At 37.1% G+C, this 18,639-nt stretch overlaps 1 protein-coding gene across 3 annotated transcripts in view; it reads right to left on the bottom strand.

Annotated features, from left to right (window-relative positions):
• The window catches only part of bach2b (BTB and CNC homology 1, basic leucine zipper transcription factor 2b), a 104,612-nt gene that overhangs the window by 35,615 nt on the left and 50,358 nt on the right, over positions 1-18,639 (bottom strand). The window contains exon 1 of one of the 3 annotated variants that reach the window (XM_065257083.1): positions 14,156-14,289. The exons of the other annotated variants lie outside the window; for them this stretch is intronic. The gene's annotated coding sequence lies outside the window, so the exon portion shown is untranslated. Of the gene's footprint in view, positions 1-14,155; positions 14,290-18,639 lie in introns of those variants that run through there. 3 annotated transcript variants of the gene reach the window in all.

The following is an 18,639-nucleotide window of genomic DNA, read 5'->3' as shown; positions in this document are numbered from 1 at the left end:
TAAGCAAGTTGTCCGGGTCAACTTCTGCTCACAAAACGATCTGTGCATGACTAAACAATTCCTACAGAGCCCCAGTCGCAGCCAGCGCTGCTCTTTCCATCTCTCCTGCAGCCAGGACCATATGCCTCCCTGTGGTGAGGGCCCTGCAGCCGGATCCCCTCCCTGCTCCCAAAACCACCACTGACTGCACCTCTAACCCAAAGAGAGACACAGGCCTGAAATGTCTTACCCTTGTCATCTCGACTTAACCTCTGACTGGGCAAAACGAGCACTTTGCGTTCTCCATGCAGACGGGCAGGCACACATTCGCTCAGAGCTCTGCTTCATCCGAGGCAGGTTGCATGCGGCGGTTACCGCGGTGACTCTTGAATCAGAGCAAATCTGTAAAAGCTGTGAGCCTTGACTGAGAGTTGACGGTTTACTGCTGCCTAAATTAAAATGTGGAAACGGAAAGTTGTCCTCGGTCATTGGAAATGGCTGTGTGTGCAAATGGAAACTCCTCAACCAAGAGAATGGAACCAGTGGGCCAGACACCTCCCTCTCGCTTAATCGCGCTCTCTCTCTCTATCTATTTCTCATTCGCTCTCCGAGAAAATCAAACCACACGTCATTGTGGTTCAGAGATCCTATACTGCATCATGTGTGTGTGTGCACATATGTGCATGTGTGGGAGGCAGGCTGTGGTTACCATGAAAAAAGAAGAACAAAGAGAGGCAGGTAGAATCGAGCCGTATCTCTGCAAAGCACTACGTTTAAAGGACCAGTCACCTATATGATGAAACGGACAGCTTTACTTTTTTTAGGAGAGATTGCGGTGGATTTTAGAGCGGTAAAGTCACATTCAATGATATGCGATTTGCAAAATGTGTTTATGATCTTTATTCAGGGGCTTTTTACGGCAAATATTAGTAAAAAATCTGACTGATTGTGTAAAATGTTTCTGAAATGTTTTCACATAACACCATTAATTATCATTGTACCTTCAATCCACCTGTTACTATAAGATTCAAACTAGTACAAGATTATGACAGTTGTTACCACAATGTAAAAAATTAAATCCAATCAACATATATTTTTATGTTACTTTAACTTAAAGGATTAGTCCATTTTCTTAAAAAAAAAAAATCTAGATAATTTACTCACCACCATGTCATCCAAAATGTTGATGTCTTTCTTTGTTCAGTCGAGGAAAATTATGTTTTTTGAGAAACATTCCAAGATTTTTCTCACTTTAATGGACTTTAATGGACCCCAACACTTAACATTTAAGTTTCAAAGGACTCTAAACTATCCCAAACGAGGCATAAGGTCTTGTCTAGCGAAACGACTGTCATTTTTGACAAGAAAAAATAGAAATATGCACTTTTAAACCACAACTTCTCGTCTATCTCCGGTCCTGTTATTCGCCAGCGCGACCTCACGTAATACGTCATCACTTCAAGAGGACATGCGAAACTACGCCCCAGTGTTTACAAGTGTGGAGAAAGAGGACCGTTCCGACGTTGTTGTATGTCGAATGATAATAATTAATGTCTTTGTGTCAGTTTATAGTTTGAAATGGTCCGCAAATGTTCCTTTCATATATGTAACACGTGACTTTTCCACATCACTCTGTAATTACATGAGGTCGCGCTGGCGCATCACAGGACTGGAGAAGTTGTGGTTTAAAAGTGCATAATTTTTATTTTTCTTGTCAAAAATGACAATCGTTTCGCTAGATAAGACGCTTATGCCTTGTTTGGGATCGTTTATAGTCCTTTGAAACTCAGCTGAAAAAAACTGTTAAGTGTTGAGTTAAGTGTTGGGGTCCATTAAAGTCTATTAAAATTTGAAAAATCCTGAAATGTTTTCCTCAAAAAACATAATTTCTTCTCAACTGAACAAAGAAAGACATCAACATTTTGGATGACATGGTGGTGAGTAAATTATCTGGATTTATTTTTAAGAAAATGAACTAATCCTTTAACAAATTAAGTTTGACAATGTTAACTTGATAAGGCACGTCAACTTATCACAAGTCAAAATTGCATAATAAGGTTGTTAAACTTCATGCTGCATTTTTTAAGTGCATGTATTACCGACACTGCTTTTGACCCCAGTGAGGACCCTACGTTTCCAGACATCTACAGCAAGCCCAACTGGTCACTCCAATTTTATTTTTCGCCTCTTTAAATATGTTTTCCCTGCTGCATTCAAAGCATAATGAACTGTCTTCCAAGAACATTTTTTCCAGATGTGGTTGCAAGGTTGAGAAGATTCCAAACACACTATTTCAGAATTGGAATGTGCTTTCTTTCCATGCTGGGATTTTTAAATGTGTTCATTTCGTACCGGAGAGAAACGGATGATGCATACGCACACAAACCTACCACAAATGACTGCTCTCGGCCACGTTACCGATTGCTGGAAGATGCGAGGAAAACATAATTCTCCATCGTTTCTACTTTTTTACTGCAGACCATCCCCAATCTTGTTAGCCGTGGCAGTTAACAGGTTTTGCGAAGAACACTCCCACTCATATCAAAAGTGGAGCTTCGTGATGGGTTTCCGACAGCTGTCGCTGCCGTTCTACTTTTGTCCGCTCAAGGGATTGGAAGACAGAAGAGAACTGAGACTTACAGTATGTGAAACCAGCCGAATTGCTCTACAAAGAATACTGAATGATTGGGTATTCAATTATATTAATAAGCAATAGAGATTCGCTTCATTGCAGATAATTAAAAACAACACATGATCAAATTGTTATTCTCTATTTATTGTGCATAGATAGGATGAAGTTGATTTATAATTAGATTTATGCATTTGGCAGATGCATTTATCCAAAGTGACTTACAGTGCATTACAAGGCAAATATTTGTTTTAGTATGTGTATTCCCTCGGATCAAACCAATGATCTATTGCATTGTGAACACAATGTTTTACAAATACTCTACTGTATTAACTTTTGAACTACTTGAAAGACAAATTTGTGCTTTGTTTCGTTTAAAGCTGAAGTGTATACATTTCTGGATAAAATTATAGTCACATCACATTGAAATCCCTGAAAAATCCACATTTTGAAAGTGCAAACTGTGCTTGAACCTTGACTCAAAAACAGAGGTTTCAGGAAAACCTGTTCTCTCATCTGAGTGATTTAATTGTATCTTGAACTAAAGCCCTTTTCCCTCCTCTTGAATTCCTTATTTTCCCTCTCTCACTTTCTCCCTGGCCCCCGACCAGCCTGCACACAGCAGTCATTTTCCTGAAATAACAGACACTGACCCGATGTCCTTATAATTAGCACTTGTCCAAAGACGTCCTTGTCCAAAGACGCTCCTGCACTCTGCACCGACCCTAACCAGCGGCTTCAGATTTCAGACAGTAAAGGCGGGTTCACACAGCAGACCCTAAAAATAAACAAACCCATGAGAGGCCGTCTTTACAGCTTCACTACACCCGCAAGGCAGAGCTGGGCGTTCCCATGCACGGGGACCTTTAAACTAGTTTAAATTCAACAGTATCTCAGCTAACATCAGTAGAGGTGGTTGACAGCCCAGACTGTGTGTGTAAAGCAGTGCTGTTGTAAAACTGTGCAGGAGGCCTGACATGGCGGTTTGGGCGGATGACAGCTCATGATGTGCTTTGTGGTGTGTGTCCTAACTTCTGTCTCCATAGACACACAGTCTGCTGCCGAGCAACAAAGCTGTTGATATGGACACGCTGACAGAAACACTCAACTCACCTGTGACCAAATCAACACTCAAACTTTATAAAAATGTGTTTTAGTTGCTACAGTTGCAACAAATTATGTTTTAATGTGATAATGCTAAAAAGCCATGGGGAAATTATAATATACACACATGAGAGTTGGTAACACACAGGAGGAGAATAGAGCTTTTTGAATAATGTATTGGACTGATTGAAAAATTTGGGATTAAAAGAATTTAATAAAAAAAATGTTTACAGTTGTTATCTCTTCTGAACCTCAGAAGAAGAAATTTTCGATTACTGGGTTTCCTTTTTAACAGAACAAACTGAGAAGTAGAAACCCATGCAGAATTTGTTATAATTAATTTACACAATACAGGTTTCAACATAGGTGTTTTCGGGAGTTTTTGTGAACAATTCCATTATCATCTTTGTGTGAATTGCAAAAATGCGTATTTGCGAAAATGGTGAAGCCATATGCATATTACGTCTTTAGACATCACATGACATCGGTAACTATAACGTTTTTAGTTGCGTTCTTTGTGAACAGTTGACAGCCATGGCGCTGTTGTCAGTAAAACTTTTAAAAATGCAATCTTTTCAGTTTTTAGGAGTGGTTTTATGTAAACGTCAAATCAAAGAGCTTTCACTTTAAATAATTTGTCTTTTTTTGCCACAGGCCTGTGATAATTTGGTATTAAACTCATATACACTGTAAAAAAATAAAAGCTGGATCAACTTAAAAAATTACTTAAATTGGTAACGCCTCACTTTAAAGGCGGGGTGCATGGTCTTTGAAAGCTAATGCTAAACAATCATGCCCCTACCCCAATAGATTCTGAACCTTCTTTTGATAGACTCGCCTCACATATATGCAACCCAAGGCAAGGATGTTGGTTAGTAGACATGCTTAGGGGTTGTGTACACCAAAACTTTTAAACGCGGCTGAAAACGCCTTGAGGACGCCGAATGCCAGCTGTTTTTCAGCTGAGTGCCAGCTTTCTTCAGCTGAGCACTTTGGAAGCTGTGATACTTCAGCTGCGAGCCGGTTGGTTGCTGTGGTAATGTCCCGCCCCTGCTCCACTGTGATTGGGCGGCCGTGTGAGAACTGACATTGACGAGCGGAGCTTTTCTCCCAAAGTTGAATCTCTTTCAACTCTAGACTCTCAGCGCCGAGCGCGTGAAAACCGCCGAGCGCCGGTTTTCAGCGCGGAAAAAACCCGCTCGCTGCTGGCTTATTTGAAAAACGCCGAGCTTCCATTGGAAACAATTGAAAACATGCGCCGGCCGCGGGCGTAAAAGTTTTGGTGTACACAACCCCTTACTGCTGATTGGCCCCAAGTGTGTTTTTAAACTCGGCACGACTCCCATTTCCCAAGCGTTTCTCAAAAATCATGCACCCCGCCTTTAAGCGAAAACCTTTTGTTGAATATGTTTAAATATTTTAGGTGTTACTAGGGGTGTGTGATACGGTCAAAAAAGTTCATATCTGGATAATACCTATGATTTTGCCGCTAACAATAACAGACAACATTTTGAATCCTTCAAAAATTGTTCTAGCTCCCTCTTACAGCATATTAATATGATTAAAGTAATGTGGGTGTTATTAACCAAACAGAAAGTCAGTCTTTATTATTTAAAATGGAAAACACTAAAGTAAACAGTACTAAACAGTAGCGTACTTGAAGCAAAAATAACATTGTAATACAGCAAGTCAGAAAATAAAAAAAACTTGCGAGAGAAATTTGCAAAAGTGCAATCAGCTGAAGTATTAAAAATTAATATGACATTGATTTTTACAAGCCATAAACACGTCGCAATTAAATGTGCTGCTACACCACGCTCAGAAAGCGCACTGAAGGCTGGTTTTTGAAAAGCAAGTGATATACTCCATAATATAATTTTGCACATCATTAAAACCACAACGACAACGATATTATCGCAAACAATATATCTTATAGACCCCTAGGTGTTAAAGGGGGGTTTCAATGGTATTTCATGCATTCTGACTTATTAACACAGTTTAAGAGTTGGTTTCCTCTTGCTAAACAAAAAAGTGTCAAAAAAAGCTGTTGGATGAGTTACAGAGTATTTCTGAGCCGAATGCACTTCACCATGGTTCGTACAAGTTTCGTAAAGTTTTTTTTTTTGAATACGAGTCCAGCTGACGTATCAGGGGTAAGCCATACATATCATTTATTTTTATGGGCACTTCCCCTGGAAAACCACGCCCACACATCAATCAGCGGGAGAGTGAGAACCGAGGACGCTAGAAGTCACAGGCACCACTTCACGCAACAGCTTTGTTTTATATAAAAACTCAACAATGAAAGAATGAAGAAGCGTGTTTTTGGAAGTAAGGAAAAGAAAGCCCGCATAATGGAAACAATGGATATAGTTTGTTTATCCGAGGTATTGGCAGAGTTTTGCGTCTGTGTTTGTTTAACGCTGGATTTCATTGAAAAGTCCCAACTGGGTCATGAATTGCATGCGGTAAGAAAGACTTTGGTGTTATGTTGGAAATTGGTGCATAAGTGCATATTATATAAACGACACGAACATGAATCATAAGTTCTTACATGACTTGTGACTCACTCCTCTCGTATCCCGTGACTCCTTCCGAATTTTTATCTGAAAGAATCGCTAGACTTGATCTGTATTTTATTAATCTAATAAAACTAAAGACTCTTCTGAGATATGAAGCATGTAATACTACTCTATAGGTACTCCAGATTAACATCAGATACACATATACAGCGTGTTTAATGGAAGCTTTAACTAAGTATTAAAGATATTTAAAAAAAAAAAAAATTAAATTAGGTGTTACCAATTGAAGTAAATTTTTAAAAGCAGCTTTCACTTTTTACAGTGTATCATAAAAACGACAAAAACAATAATCTTGGAATATTCTTATACCGATTCCAGAAAATCCCATATTGATTCATCAAGTAGTTATTAGTACAGTACTTTCTATAGTAATCATGGTACTTTTGCTACCATACATTTTGATGCAGTGATGTCATACTGTTTCTTAAGTAGCACACGGAGACTTTTCACATTGATTTTTTCACTTTCACACAAACAATTTCATTGCACAAGTGTGGTCAATATTAGTGCAGTTACCAGCAAACTAACAGATTGCAGAGTCATTACCAACTCTCATTTTACCATTACAACAAAAACAGTCACCATCCATTTACCTCATGCTAAGCATCACTCCAACTCCACCCAGCACAGCCTGGGTTTACATTTAGCTCGCCATTGAGCAAATGAACCGATGAACTATGTTACGATTTCCGTGTGATGACAAGAATTAACAAAACCTGTGGTTGGACAGGTTTGCATTCCACCAATAATTATTGGCTATTAACTGTTAAAACCCCATTTAAGAGTACAAAATAATCTCATACACGGGCATTTGAGCGTGTTGTGCCCTGACAGTGTCATGCACGGGGTACATTTTTTCTTGGACCTTTGACACTAAAACACAACTTAATGGCTCATTACATTTCAGCTCTGCTGGGCATTAATCATCACTCTCTATGACTAACATTGCTACAAAAGTGCACACTCACTAATGGAGCTCTTCTAATGGTTCATCTCAATGCGCTCACAATAATGGACATTTAGAGGAGTTTCTAATCCATGGCATAAGAGTCCCGGATTCTGTCACGAGATCAAAAAGCTTTTAGCGATTAATGTAGAAATCTAGTTAAGTAAATACCTGTAGTTACTGAGGTTTATGTGTAAGAGAAAAGGGTCTGAATTAGGTGTAACGCCTGCACTTTGTTTAAAACAATTGTCTTTAAGATTCATGAGAACAAACCACTCCGGACGTTCTTGCATGTAATGGGCTTGCAAGAAGACAAGTGTTGTTATTCTTGAACATTAGGATGGATTTTGCTCACAAAACAATCTGGACTACAGTATTAGAGGTAAATGGTACTTGAGTCATTGAAAGGGAAGTCTTTTTGGCCCTCGACAAGCACTGAGTGTGCTTGTCTGAAGGAGATCAGTCATCTGCCTGCTCTGTGGCATCTGCTCCCTGCAGCTTGTGCATGACTAAATGTAAAAGACTTTGATTGCAAAAGCAATAAAATAGCTTTTGAGCAATAGATAAAAAAGGAGATTGTTAAAATATATTGAGCGTAGAGCTACAAAATGAGTATAGAGTGAAGTTAAAACAATGTGGTTTGGATAAAGACTTATGAGAAATGTTTGATTTCATATTGAGCTTGGCAAATCTGAGCTCAGTTTGTGATGTTATTATGATCTTTTATTAAATTCTGTAGTTGAGACGTAAGATTTCTGTGTCTTGTTACACAAAAGTTTTCATTTGTTCTCTATTCAATATCATTGATATCTATGAGAATGTTAAAGAGATTTTTTTTCTTATTTGCATGAAGACTTTTTACTAAAATAGGATGGAGATGGATACCAAATTATTAACATTATTCATCCAATATTAGGTAAAGCCATTTTTTCTCCAGAGAGAAAGTAAATAATTGGTTGTACTTGAAATAAACAATAAAAAAGGAACGTTTGCCTCAAACTAAACTGTCTAAACTGTCCCAGGTGAACATTTGTGGTTTTTATTTATTTACCGGATATCAAAACACTTCCAGCAGTATCAAAATAATAATCGTCTTTTTTTATTATAGTAAGTAAAGTCGTGAGACTGGAGGGTTGCCAGCTATTTACTAAATGAGCTGCACTATAAACAAACACATTCCCAAATGTATCATCAGGAGAACTGTTAACATGATGCACCAGATGTTTTTTTAATTAGGCTAATCATTTTTTCCATCATACGTCTACTGACTAAGTAAAAATCAGCTTGAGATGTAATAAAAATGAAATCATTAAATGTTACCTTTGGAAAATATTGTGAATCATCACTATGTAAAACATCATGTTAGAAAGCTATACATTTTCTGTCACTGAGGTAGTACTTAACAGGTATACATAATACAATGTTGGACCTTTTTGGGTACATTACTGTACCTTAAATGTATTGTACCCCTAACATTTAACACAATAGATCCTTAGGGTATAATATTATACACCAATGTGTTGTATACTCATAAAGGTAGAAAATGACATTCTGACATTGCTGTTGCACACTCTGTAGAGATTGGAAAGTTTTTGGGTGGCACTTGTTACAATCAAAGTTGCAGTGATAATATAGCATATGATAAGCATATCCTTAACTTATGTATGCATTTCCAGTTATTCAGATCTTTTCGTATATTCTTACTGATTCGTAAATGCACAAAGCATTAGGTCTGTACAATCACATGAGTAATAAGCACTACAGTAGTTAAGAATAAACTGGTTTAATGAATATATTTTGTGTTATGTTTTTAATAAAAACTATTTACAGTTCTCAGTGCTAACTGCATATCCATGATTCATAATCACGCTTCATTAAATGCCAACAGAATCAGTCTATCATTTCTCCCACGCAGTTAACAGGAATGCACCTTTTTCTTTCGTAAAGGTCAAGAGACATTACTAACTAACGTCTTTTTACTGACAAAAGCAGAAAATTTCCACTTTCCCACTAAATTTGTTTCAATTTCATCATTTATGCAAAAACTAAGGTCAAGATTTTGTGTGGGTGCGTGAGGTGTTTTGAAGTGTGATGCTCGCATCCAAGATATTGGTCCGTCTTTTCTGAATAGATAAATTAATAGAATAGAACGGGTTATAGTCACACAGACACTTTTAAAAGAAGTTCACACAGGAGGCACTCTTGCATACTGTTTTATATATGTGTCAGACAAGTGTTTCTGGTTTTGAGCATCTTATGCAATTGTCTGCATATTTTTTGTTTTAGTTCTAGGTGCTTACTTAAAAAGAAAAGCACACCTGGTATGAACGTGCCTATGTTAATCCTATCATATTTAATTTACACAATCTACCCTGACACTAATACCTTTACTTCCTTACTTTACCCCTCACTTTCTTTTACCGTGCGGTACATGACACATTCATATTACTCCCATCATCATTATATAGCTAATAATGAGTTTTTTTTTCATAGAACAATTAACTTCTATCCTGCCCTTGTCTGAGACCACTGGGGATTATCATCCCCAATAAATCTCCTTGAGAACCATTTAAAGCCCTTTTGAATATTACTGGGTGACACTAACTTATAAATGATCACCAAGTGAAGTCGATATCAAGTACATTAAAGGGACATTTCACAAGACTTTTTTAAGATGTAAAATAAATCGTTGGTGTCCAGAATATGTATGTGAAGTTTTATCTCAAAATACCAAATAAATAATTTATTATAGCATGTTAAAATTGCCACTTTCTAGGTGTGAGCAAAAACTTGCCATTTTTGGGTGTGTCCTTTTAAATGCAAATGAGCTGAAACGCAAATCCCATAGTGGTGGTTGGTTGAAATTGAAACTCAATTAGGGTGTCAATTATTTTCTTGGTCTCTCTCTGCACTAAATGCAGAGCCGTGGTTGGATAGTGCAGATTAAGGGGCGGTGTTACAGTCTTATTATAATAAGATCCCCTTTTTACATCACAAAGGGAGCCAAATTTCAATGGCCTATTTTTTTCTCATGCTTGCAAAGAATGGTATACTGGGTTGATCTTTTTCACATCTAGGTTAATAGAAGGACTGGGGACCCAATTATAGCACCTAAACATGGAAAAAGACAGATTTTCATGATATGTCCCCTACATCCTGCAATCAGAGGTGAATGAGTTTGCTCGCGTGCTAAACGAACTTTGAGTTTTACGTCATGAAGGTCTATTAAGGTTACAGTGGTTTAACTTGAAACCTGTGTGTTGATTTAGGTCAAAGGCACAGGCACCCCCCCCAAACAGTGACAAGAGAAACTATGTTTGGTGAAAGTGTAAGAAATCGAATCGCGTCTTCTCCTTCCGCTACAGACGACACCCTTGTTTCGGTATTACTAACCGGACGGTCTGTGATTTACTTGAGTATGACAGATTCTGATAGAGACAAAATTTGAGTTAGAAGAAATGAAGAGAAAGTGCGACAAACACGTTGTATAGGACTGGCGTGAAAAGAAATGAAAAGTTTGGAAGAAGGGATTTTCTTCATTTTTCAGTTGGGGCTTTCCAGTTTAGCCACATGCAGATAAGACACTGGTGACCTCTGTTTGCGCAAGCATATCTTGATGGCAAAACAGTGTTGCCAACCTTAGGTTCTTTCACAGCCTGAATGGGCACCACATGGTGATAGCAACAGCAAGGTCATGAGTTCAATTCACAGGGAATACAAGTAATGATGCAAGTATAGTTGTTTTAAATAAACATGTCAGCCAAATACATCGGGAAAAAAAATGCAGAGGAAATGCACTTAACTTTAAACGAAGTACGCCATGGATGGATTAGTACACGCTGACTCAACAGAAATACATTTGACTATTCTTTATCATTAATCTGAGAACACTTGCAAGCTCAATTATAATGACCTAAGATAGGATCTTGCTGGTTCAAACCATAGAGATAACATGCATGGTGATGAAGTCAATTACAGTCTCTCATCCTCTGCAAAAATGGGTCCGATGCATCCCATAATGCCTCAAGAAAGCTTGACCGACATTCTCCTGACTAAGCTCTTTTGTGCTGAATACACAACTACAGTAAGTGTTATCTGAGCTCGCTTTAGTCATACTTTACTTATCAGATTAAAGTCAATCTGACTGCACGGTTATACAGCTGACAAGCACAGAAGACGTAATAAGGATAATTTACGTATAGGAGACACGGAGATCCTTTTTATGACATCAATGCAGATTAAGATAAAAATACCTATAATAAAATACAATATTATATATACAAGATATAATAATATTAATTTATAGAACATACATGTACACATTTTAGTTTGGCTAACCTTTTTCTAAAGACTTGCACAACAAAAAGTTGCACCAAATCAATTTCTGGAATTGGATTATAAGCCCTCGAATCCAAACTTGATTACCTACACTTGAAATGTGAAGATTTGACAGCACGTGTGGTAAGTTCAAGGTAGAGGCATGAAGCCGTGTCTGTGTTCATTAAGCCCGGCTCAATCTCTAAATGGATCCAAGTGCCTCTTGCCCAGGCAGAAATCAATAGTATCGTCTGCCTGTGCTAAACCCCGAGGGAGAGAAAAAGCTTTGCATCATCCCTTTCTCTCTGACTTTCCTGGAGTACGCCGAGAGGTTGTTAATTATTCACGACAGGGTCTGCCAGCTGTGTGCGCGAGTGTGACTTGATCATAATGGAAAATGTATAGGGGGCACGGCTTTACTTGAGTTATTGTATGGCTGGGGTAGGCAGAAGCCGAAATCCCATCATCATCAATCTACGACGGCCACCAGCGACCGAGGATCTGCTTGTTGCAGACGTGTTGTGCAAGACAACAAAACAAAGACAACAATGCAACATCACTCTTAGACAGTAACACTGACCCTGTGACCTTGTTATTACCTTCCTGGTTGATCCGATGTATGTAAGTGTGATTGGTTAAGTCAAAGCACGTATGGAGAAACAATGCTGTTTAATGTAGTCATGAGAGATGCATTAGAGACGCATTCAGGTAAACAGTGATGTATCTCACCTAACCACCAGTTATCAGATCAACCAAGATAGATGGCAGGTGAAAACAGGACTGGAATATTCAAGTATTGTTTATAACTAATGGGTGGACACAGGCTGAAATCCTCTTGCATAAATCAATATTGAACACACATCAGATTAGCCACCTATAGGAAAAACTATAAAAAAACACAATGTTCACCCTGACCTATTTACAATGTTTAGGTATTATAGAAAACCAATTGTATCAATAGACACTGATCAAATTCTGCCATGTTCTGATTTTATTATTAGTAATGGAATGAGACCTATTACTTTATTAAGCTGTAAAGTTTTACATACAATCTTAGAACATTATGTCAAAAACAGAAAATATATGCTATGTCAAGATCACATGCTGGTTAAATTAGATTATACCATGGGTCTGTTGAATGCTGTATTCTGATTGGTTGAGAAATGTTCCACGTGTATGCATTATTTTTCGATAACCGCACATCTAACTTTACTGTAAAAAAAATCTGTTAAAATTACAGTATTACTATTACTGGGTATTACTGGCAACTAGCTGCCAGTAACTTACTGTAGATTTTACATTTATGTTGTTTACTGGCAACAGTTTGTTCAAAGTTGAATGAACATGAAACATTTTCAGTCTTTATCTTCTACAGTAAGTTACTGGCAACCAGCTGCATAATTACAGCTAATTTTTTACATTTACATTAAAAGTCCCCCGATACCTGGAATCGATCATGGTCTGAGAAAGTCTATGTTTGAGCGGTGTGTAAGGGGTTAATGCCTCTTGTGTTGTCCAAAGAGGCAGAGTTTACAACAAACTGGAAGACTAGTCCTTTGTTTTTTTGTTAAATTATATGACTAAAGCTGTTACCTGTAAATTTAAATTATGTTTTTTTATTAAGTACTCGGTATCGGTATCGGCAAGTGCTGAAATGCAAGTACTCATACTCGTTCTCGTATTCCAAAAAAGTGGTATCGGTGCATCCCTACTTAAGACTATAAAGCAGATATTCATGGCTAAGTGTATATCTAAAATAAACATATCAGTACTACTTAAACCTTTTTGTGAATGTGTCCTCAAAGTCAATTTTTTTAAATTGTGAGTCTAAATTATATTATATTTAAAGGGATAGTTCAAAACATGTCGTTTGATCCCCTAATGTCTTTTATGTTCTTCAGAACTCAAATGTTGATTTAAAAAAAAAAAACTGTTTTGGATTTTCTGGTTACTATGTGAGTGGATGGTGACCGACAGCCTCTTCAAGCATAAACAAATAACTTCAAATGACTCGTGGTGTATATTTTAAATGTCTTGAAGGCATACAGCACAAAAGCTGAAAAATACAATCCATGATGATAGTCTTGATCTGTGCCTCTTTTTCAGTGCACATACTGTGTTTAGGCAGTTTTAGGATGTTTGCTTTTAAATAAATGTGAAACAACTGCGATATACACAACAAGTAAGCAAAGTAAATGTCATCAGGACCCTTAAAATATATGACACAAGTCGAATGGAGATATGTATTTAAAACCTTTGGGTTCTTTTGAAGCATGTAGGGTTCACAAAGGAAGTCATCATCCACTCCCATAGTAACCATAAAACCCAAAACAACATCTATGTTTGGGTTCTAAAGAACAAAGAAAGATGATATGAAGGGTAAAAGTTTTTGTTTTTAGGTGAACTATCCCTTTAAAATAAAATATCAAGTACTGGAAACACCAAATTCCTTTTCAAATGTCAACATGAAAAAAATGTATTCTTTAAATTCCAAATTCAAATAGAAAACATAAATAAATACTTAAAATATCAGACAGCTACTACTGTAATAAATCCCTTCACAACAGCAAACACGTGCATTCATGGAAACACTGTTACCTCTGAATGATGTCACAGCAGAACCGTGTCGGTGCAAAGGATGATGGGATAATTCCAAAGAGAAATAAAAACATTCCAATCAAATAAGTGACATTCATGTTGTTTTTAGTTTATGCAACCTAACTTGATCTTTCTACCGCTGCAGAGCACAATGACACAAGTGTGCTGGCATCTGAAGGACTGATTACTTGTGTGTTTGTGTATGTGTGTGTGTGTGTGCAGGAGAAGGAGGGGGTCAAACATGCCAGAGTATTTTGAGCTGAGGATGAATAAATGTAGCTTGCATGAATCATGACTTCCCACATTGCAGGTCACACAGCAGCATGAGTCATGAACAAGTCTTATATGGTAACAGACAGGGCTGGACCAGCAAACACACAGACGTTACATACAAGCTTTATTGGTGAGGTACTCTCATAGACACAGTGGGTTTTATACTAAGATACTTTTCACTGTTTACTACAATGCCATCCCTCCCAAAAACTTTCATCTCACAAACATAAACTGCTGATGAGCAATTGCAACCCTGGGATACGCAACTGATAAAGTATTCTTTAGGATTGAACCATATTTACTAACTGGAACAGGTGTGACTGTCAAATAGTTGTGCTCTTAGAGGAGCAGCTGACATCTTCATTTATCAAGGTTTACTAAAGTCAACCCCTTTTTCTATTCTTGTGTTATCCATGAATAACACCTGCAACCATAGTGACACTGACCAAATTAAATATTAAAGATAGAAACTTCCCTAACACTGGAAAGTCTGATCATATTAAAAAAAAAGTCATATTTTGTGCATGTGTTTAACTTTAATGAACCAAAAGTGCACAAAAACTTACCGCAAATCTGACAGCAGCAGATCTATTAAGGTCAACGAACGGATCTAAAACAACACAGCTCATATTCACTTCCCGTGACTCATCCATAACTCCACACATGCATTCCATGTATATGCATTTTATCAACTAATGTGCACTGTATTGTAACAAATTGTCAACTCTGATGTCAAGTTTACCTATCTTTTTATAAAATGCCAATGTGTGAGTGCTGTTAAGTCAGTTTGTGGTGGTGTATTTAACAGGTGCTTTAATTCAAAGCAACTTGCAAAGACTTTAGTATCTGTGCGGTAACCTAAAATGAAACCTATGGTCTTGGTGCATCTAGCATCAGTCTGATATACAGAAACACAGATTTCTGCAGGTTGTTGAATCACTTTTGTTTCGTGCCAAATTGCGTATGTTCTTCTGAATACAGGCACTATATAGAAACCACTGTTGCTTTCCCAAGTGGACGTTCCTTGTGTCCATATATAGCCGTGTCTAAGTAAAGACGCACAATTTGGGATCACATCCTTCAAGCAGAGAGAAAAAATGGCATTCATGTGTCTGAAACACAAAGAGAACCAAAACATCCTGCAATAATAATCCACGAGCACCTCAAGCTAATTCTTTCGAGTTTTAAGACATGCACACGTACACAAAATCATACACGCAGTTCAGTTTACTTCAATAATATAAAGCCAGTAGAGGTTTCTGCTCAATACAGTTTTGGTTTATGTTGGCATTATACACTGCAATGTTTATATAGTGTGGTCAATATATAAACGTGTCAATACACGTTCCTTACTTATTGTCAAAATCGGATTAAACTTCATGACCAATTTAACTATACACGCATGCACACACTCGACACAACCACTGCTGAATCAATAAACCCAGATTAGTTAGATCCGTTAAAGGACCAGTATCTATTTTGATGGAATGCACATTAAAACAATTGCCAGGATTTTATTTTTTACAAAACAAACCTCAACCCAACAGAGGAAATGTAGATTGATGGAAAATCTCCCCGTAGGAAAGAACTGACACTTATGGCCACCCACATCCGCACTTTCACAATATGCGTGTGCTGCAGACTGTGCGTTATCTGTATATTAATTTGCCCTTAATAAGCCAAAGAAAATGTTTTTGCTCATAAGCTGCTTTAAAGAGACTTTATTGAAGTTCTCAGTTAGGTGACAATTGTCAAATTCCGTAAGAATTTCCGTAATAAAACAATTTGAGACAAAGTGAGCTGTTGGTATGCGATAAAAGCACAGTGCTGTTCATGTATAATCAATATTAAAGGCAGGTTTCTTTGGGGCATGTTTGAATGACACACAGATTTCTTTTAAAACTTTTAGTCAAAATTGATATCATTAAGATCCTACTGTATATGGGATGTCTCAAATGGTTTTCCATTTAATCTCATTTACTTCTGTTTAGGAGACATATCTGTGATATTAAGAAATTTCTGTCTTTACTAGTGATGCACCGATGTATCGGCCGCCAATATTTATCGGCCGATTTTTGATGAATTTGAATCCATCGGCATATCGGCAATAGCACGAGAAAGGCCGATACCAATTGTTTATTAATTAACTGCATAAAGAAATCCATTATATGTAAAAAAATTAGTTAATGATGTTAATAAAATAAATGCTGAATAGCAAAAACCACCTTTGAAGGTTGTCATGCTGTCTTATTATATTTGTTTTAGCTTAATTTGTGCCTCTCTTATTATGTTGGTCAGTTGAATGTTAATTAGATCCAATCCATGTTCAGTAACAATTATTTGATGCAGAAATAAACTAGCTAATAAACCAACTGTATAGTATTGTATACAAGTGTTTAATATCGGTATCGGCCAGAAGTTGTCTGTTTAAATCGGTATCGGCCCAAAAAAATCCTATCGGTGCATCCCTAGTCTTTACACATGCTTGCTTTTATCAAATGCACACAGAAACAGATATTTCTTCCTCTTTCTTAACGCAAATGCTGATATCAAGTATGGTGTCCATGATTATATTGGAGTCACTACAATGATCATTTCATTGATGTAGTAGCTACTTCCCGTTCTGCAAAATTGTCCTTGAGAAGTAATGCATTTATTCAAAGCTCCATTCATTCGAAAGGGAAATATGGCTTTGTGTGAGGTTTTCTAATTCAGTACCAATATAGTATAGTGCTCTAAATACATCTGCACACTGTTAACCCTTGGATAAAATGCAGTACTGCTTGTGTATAGTGTGCGTCAAAAAGGTTACAGAAATAGAGAATGGTCTCCCACTGGGTCAGATAGCTTGCTGACAGCCATGGTGACAAAATACTAAGAGCTAATATAAGCACATATAGGTGTATGTTCGCTAGTGCACACACGTAAGGCATGCAAGTTTCCAAAACAACACCACTGGTTCACCAGCGTCATGAGAGACAAATATAGCAAAATAGAAAATTAAAGAATAATGGCACAAAAAAAAGACAGAGAAGACTACTTTGGCATAACCTTAAAGGTAAGTGAACCAATGAATATTACCGGTATGTTATTATTTACTCACCCTGACGTAATTCAGGAGCTCAAATAAAAAAGCCGCTAAACGTACCTCTGTCAAAAATTAGATAATGGTTTTAATTGAATGGTCTCAGCATGTATTATATGTTCATCAAAATGCTTCAAATCAGCCATTCAGAAATACTGAATCTACTAAACAGCAAGTCGATTTTTCAGCAAAGTCCTTCAAGTGCACGGAAGACAAACTGGATAACTGGATGTTGTACAAACTGGATATTTTACTTTTGCATTACAATAACTCATCAAAATAAGTTTAGCAATGTCAACTTATTTTTATTTATAAGGTTCACCAGCTTACCATTGGACACAATTTAAAATAGTAGGTTGAAAAAATTACTTTCAACTTTATAGTTTAAAGTAGCATTCTTTTTACTGTAGTGTGTATGGTCACCATTCACTTTTTTTTAGTGCAAAAAAGTTTGGAATAAATATATTCATACAATTTTGGAACAACATGGTATGACCAATTGATGGTATAATGACAAATTTTGGGTAAACTGTTCCTTTAACATAGTGTGTTCCATTGTTCCAATGCGTGTTCCATTCAGACGTTGTCTAAAATCTGCCAGCAACAGCATTATGAGACATTATTATGGACAGATAGTTTTAAGTAACTTTAAAGCCGTAAGCCATGATGTCATAACCTATTTTTCCCCTTGAAGCAGCCCTGAAGAATCTTCATGTGAGTGTATATATCTTCCTTCAGATAAATCATAGTGTTAAAGGCTATGATCCCAAGTATGCGCAACTGAGACTATCTGTGGGTTTGGGGTTAAACACATTTCAAGCTGACTCAGAACGAGAGGACAAATATTTCTCTTTCGCTCACACACATACACACAGACAGACAGTGGAAATATTCAGATTATTCTGAACGTGTAAAGTGTATAACTGATGTCAATTTGTGGGTGGTTTCAGCCCACTTATTGCTTTGTGCTGGTGACTTGACTCCATTTATCAACTCTATCAATCTGACATTTGGGACGTTGGATATTTGATGCTGACTTTTTTAAATATATGCCATCATCTGTATTTATGAAGCTTTCACAAAACTCAGATATCAGATAAAAAATGTATTTACTTCAGATATGGGT

The sequence above is a fragment of the Paramisgurnus dabryanus genome, chromosome 12 (assembly GCF_030506205.2).
Source record: "Paramisgurnus dabryanus chromosome 12, PD_genome_1.1, whole genome shotgun sequence".
In the NCBI taxonomy this organism is placed as follows: domain Eukaryota; kingdom Metazoa; phylum Chordata; class Actinopteri; order Cypriniformes; family Cobitidae; genus Paramisgurnus; species Paramisgurnus dabryanus.
Note: the sequence above shows the minus strand (reverse complement) of the source record. Positions and strands in the feature narration are given on the sequence as shown.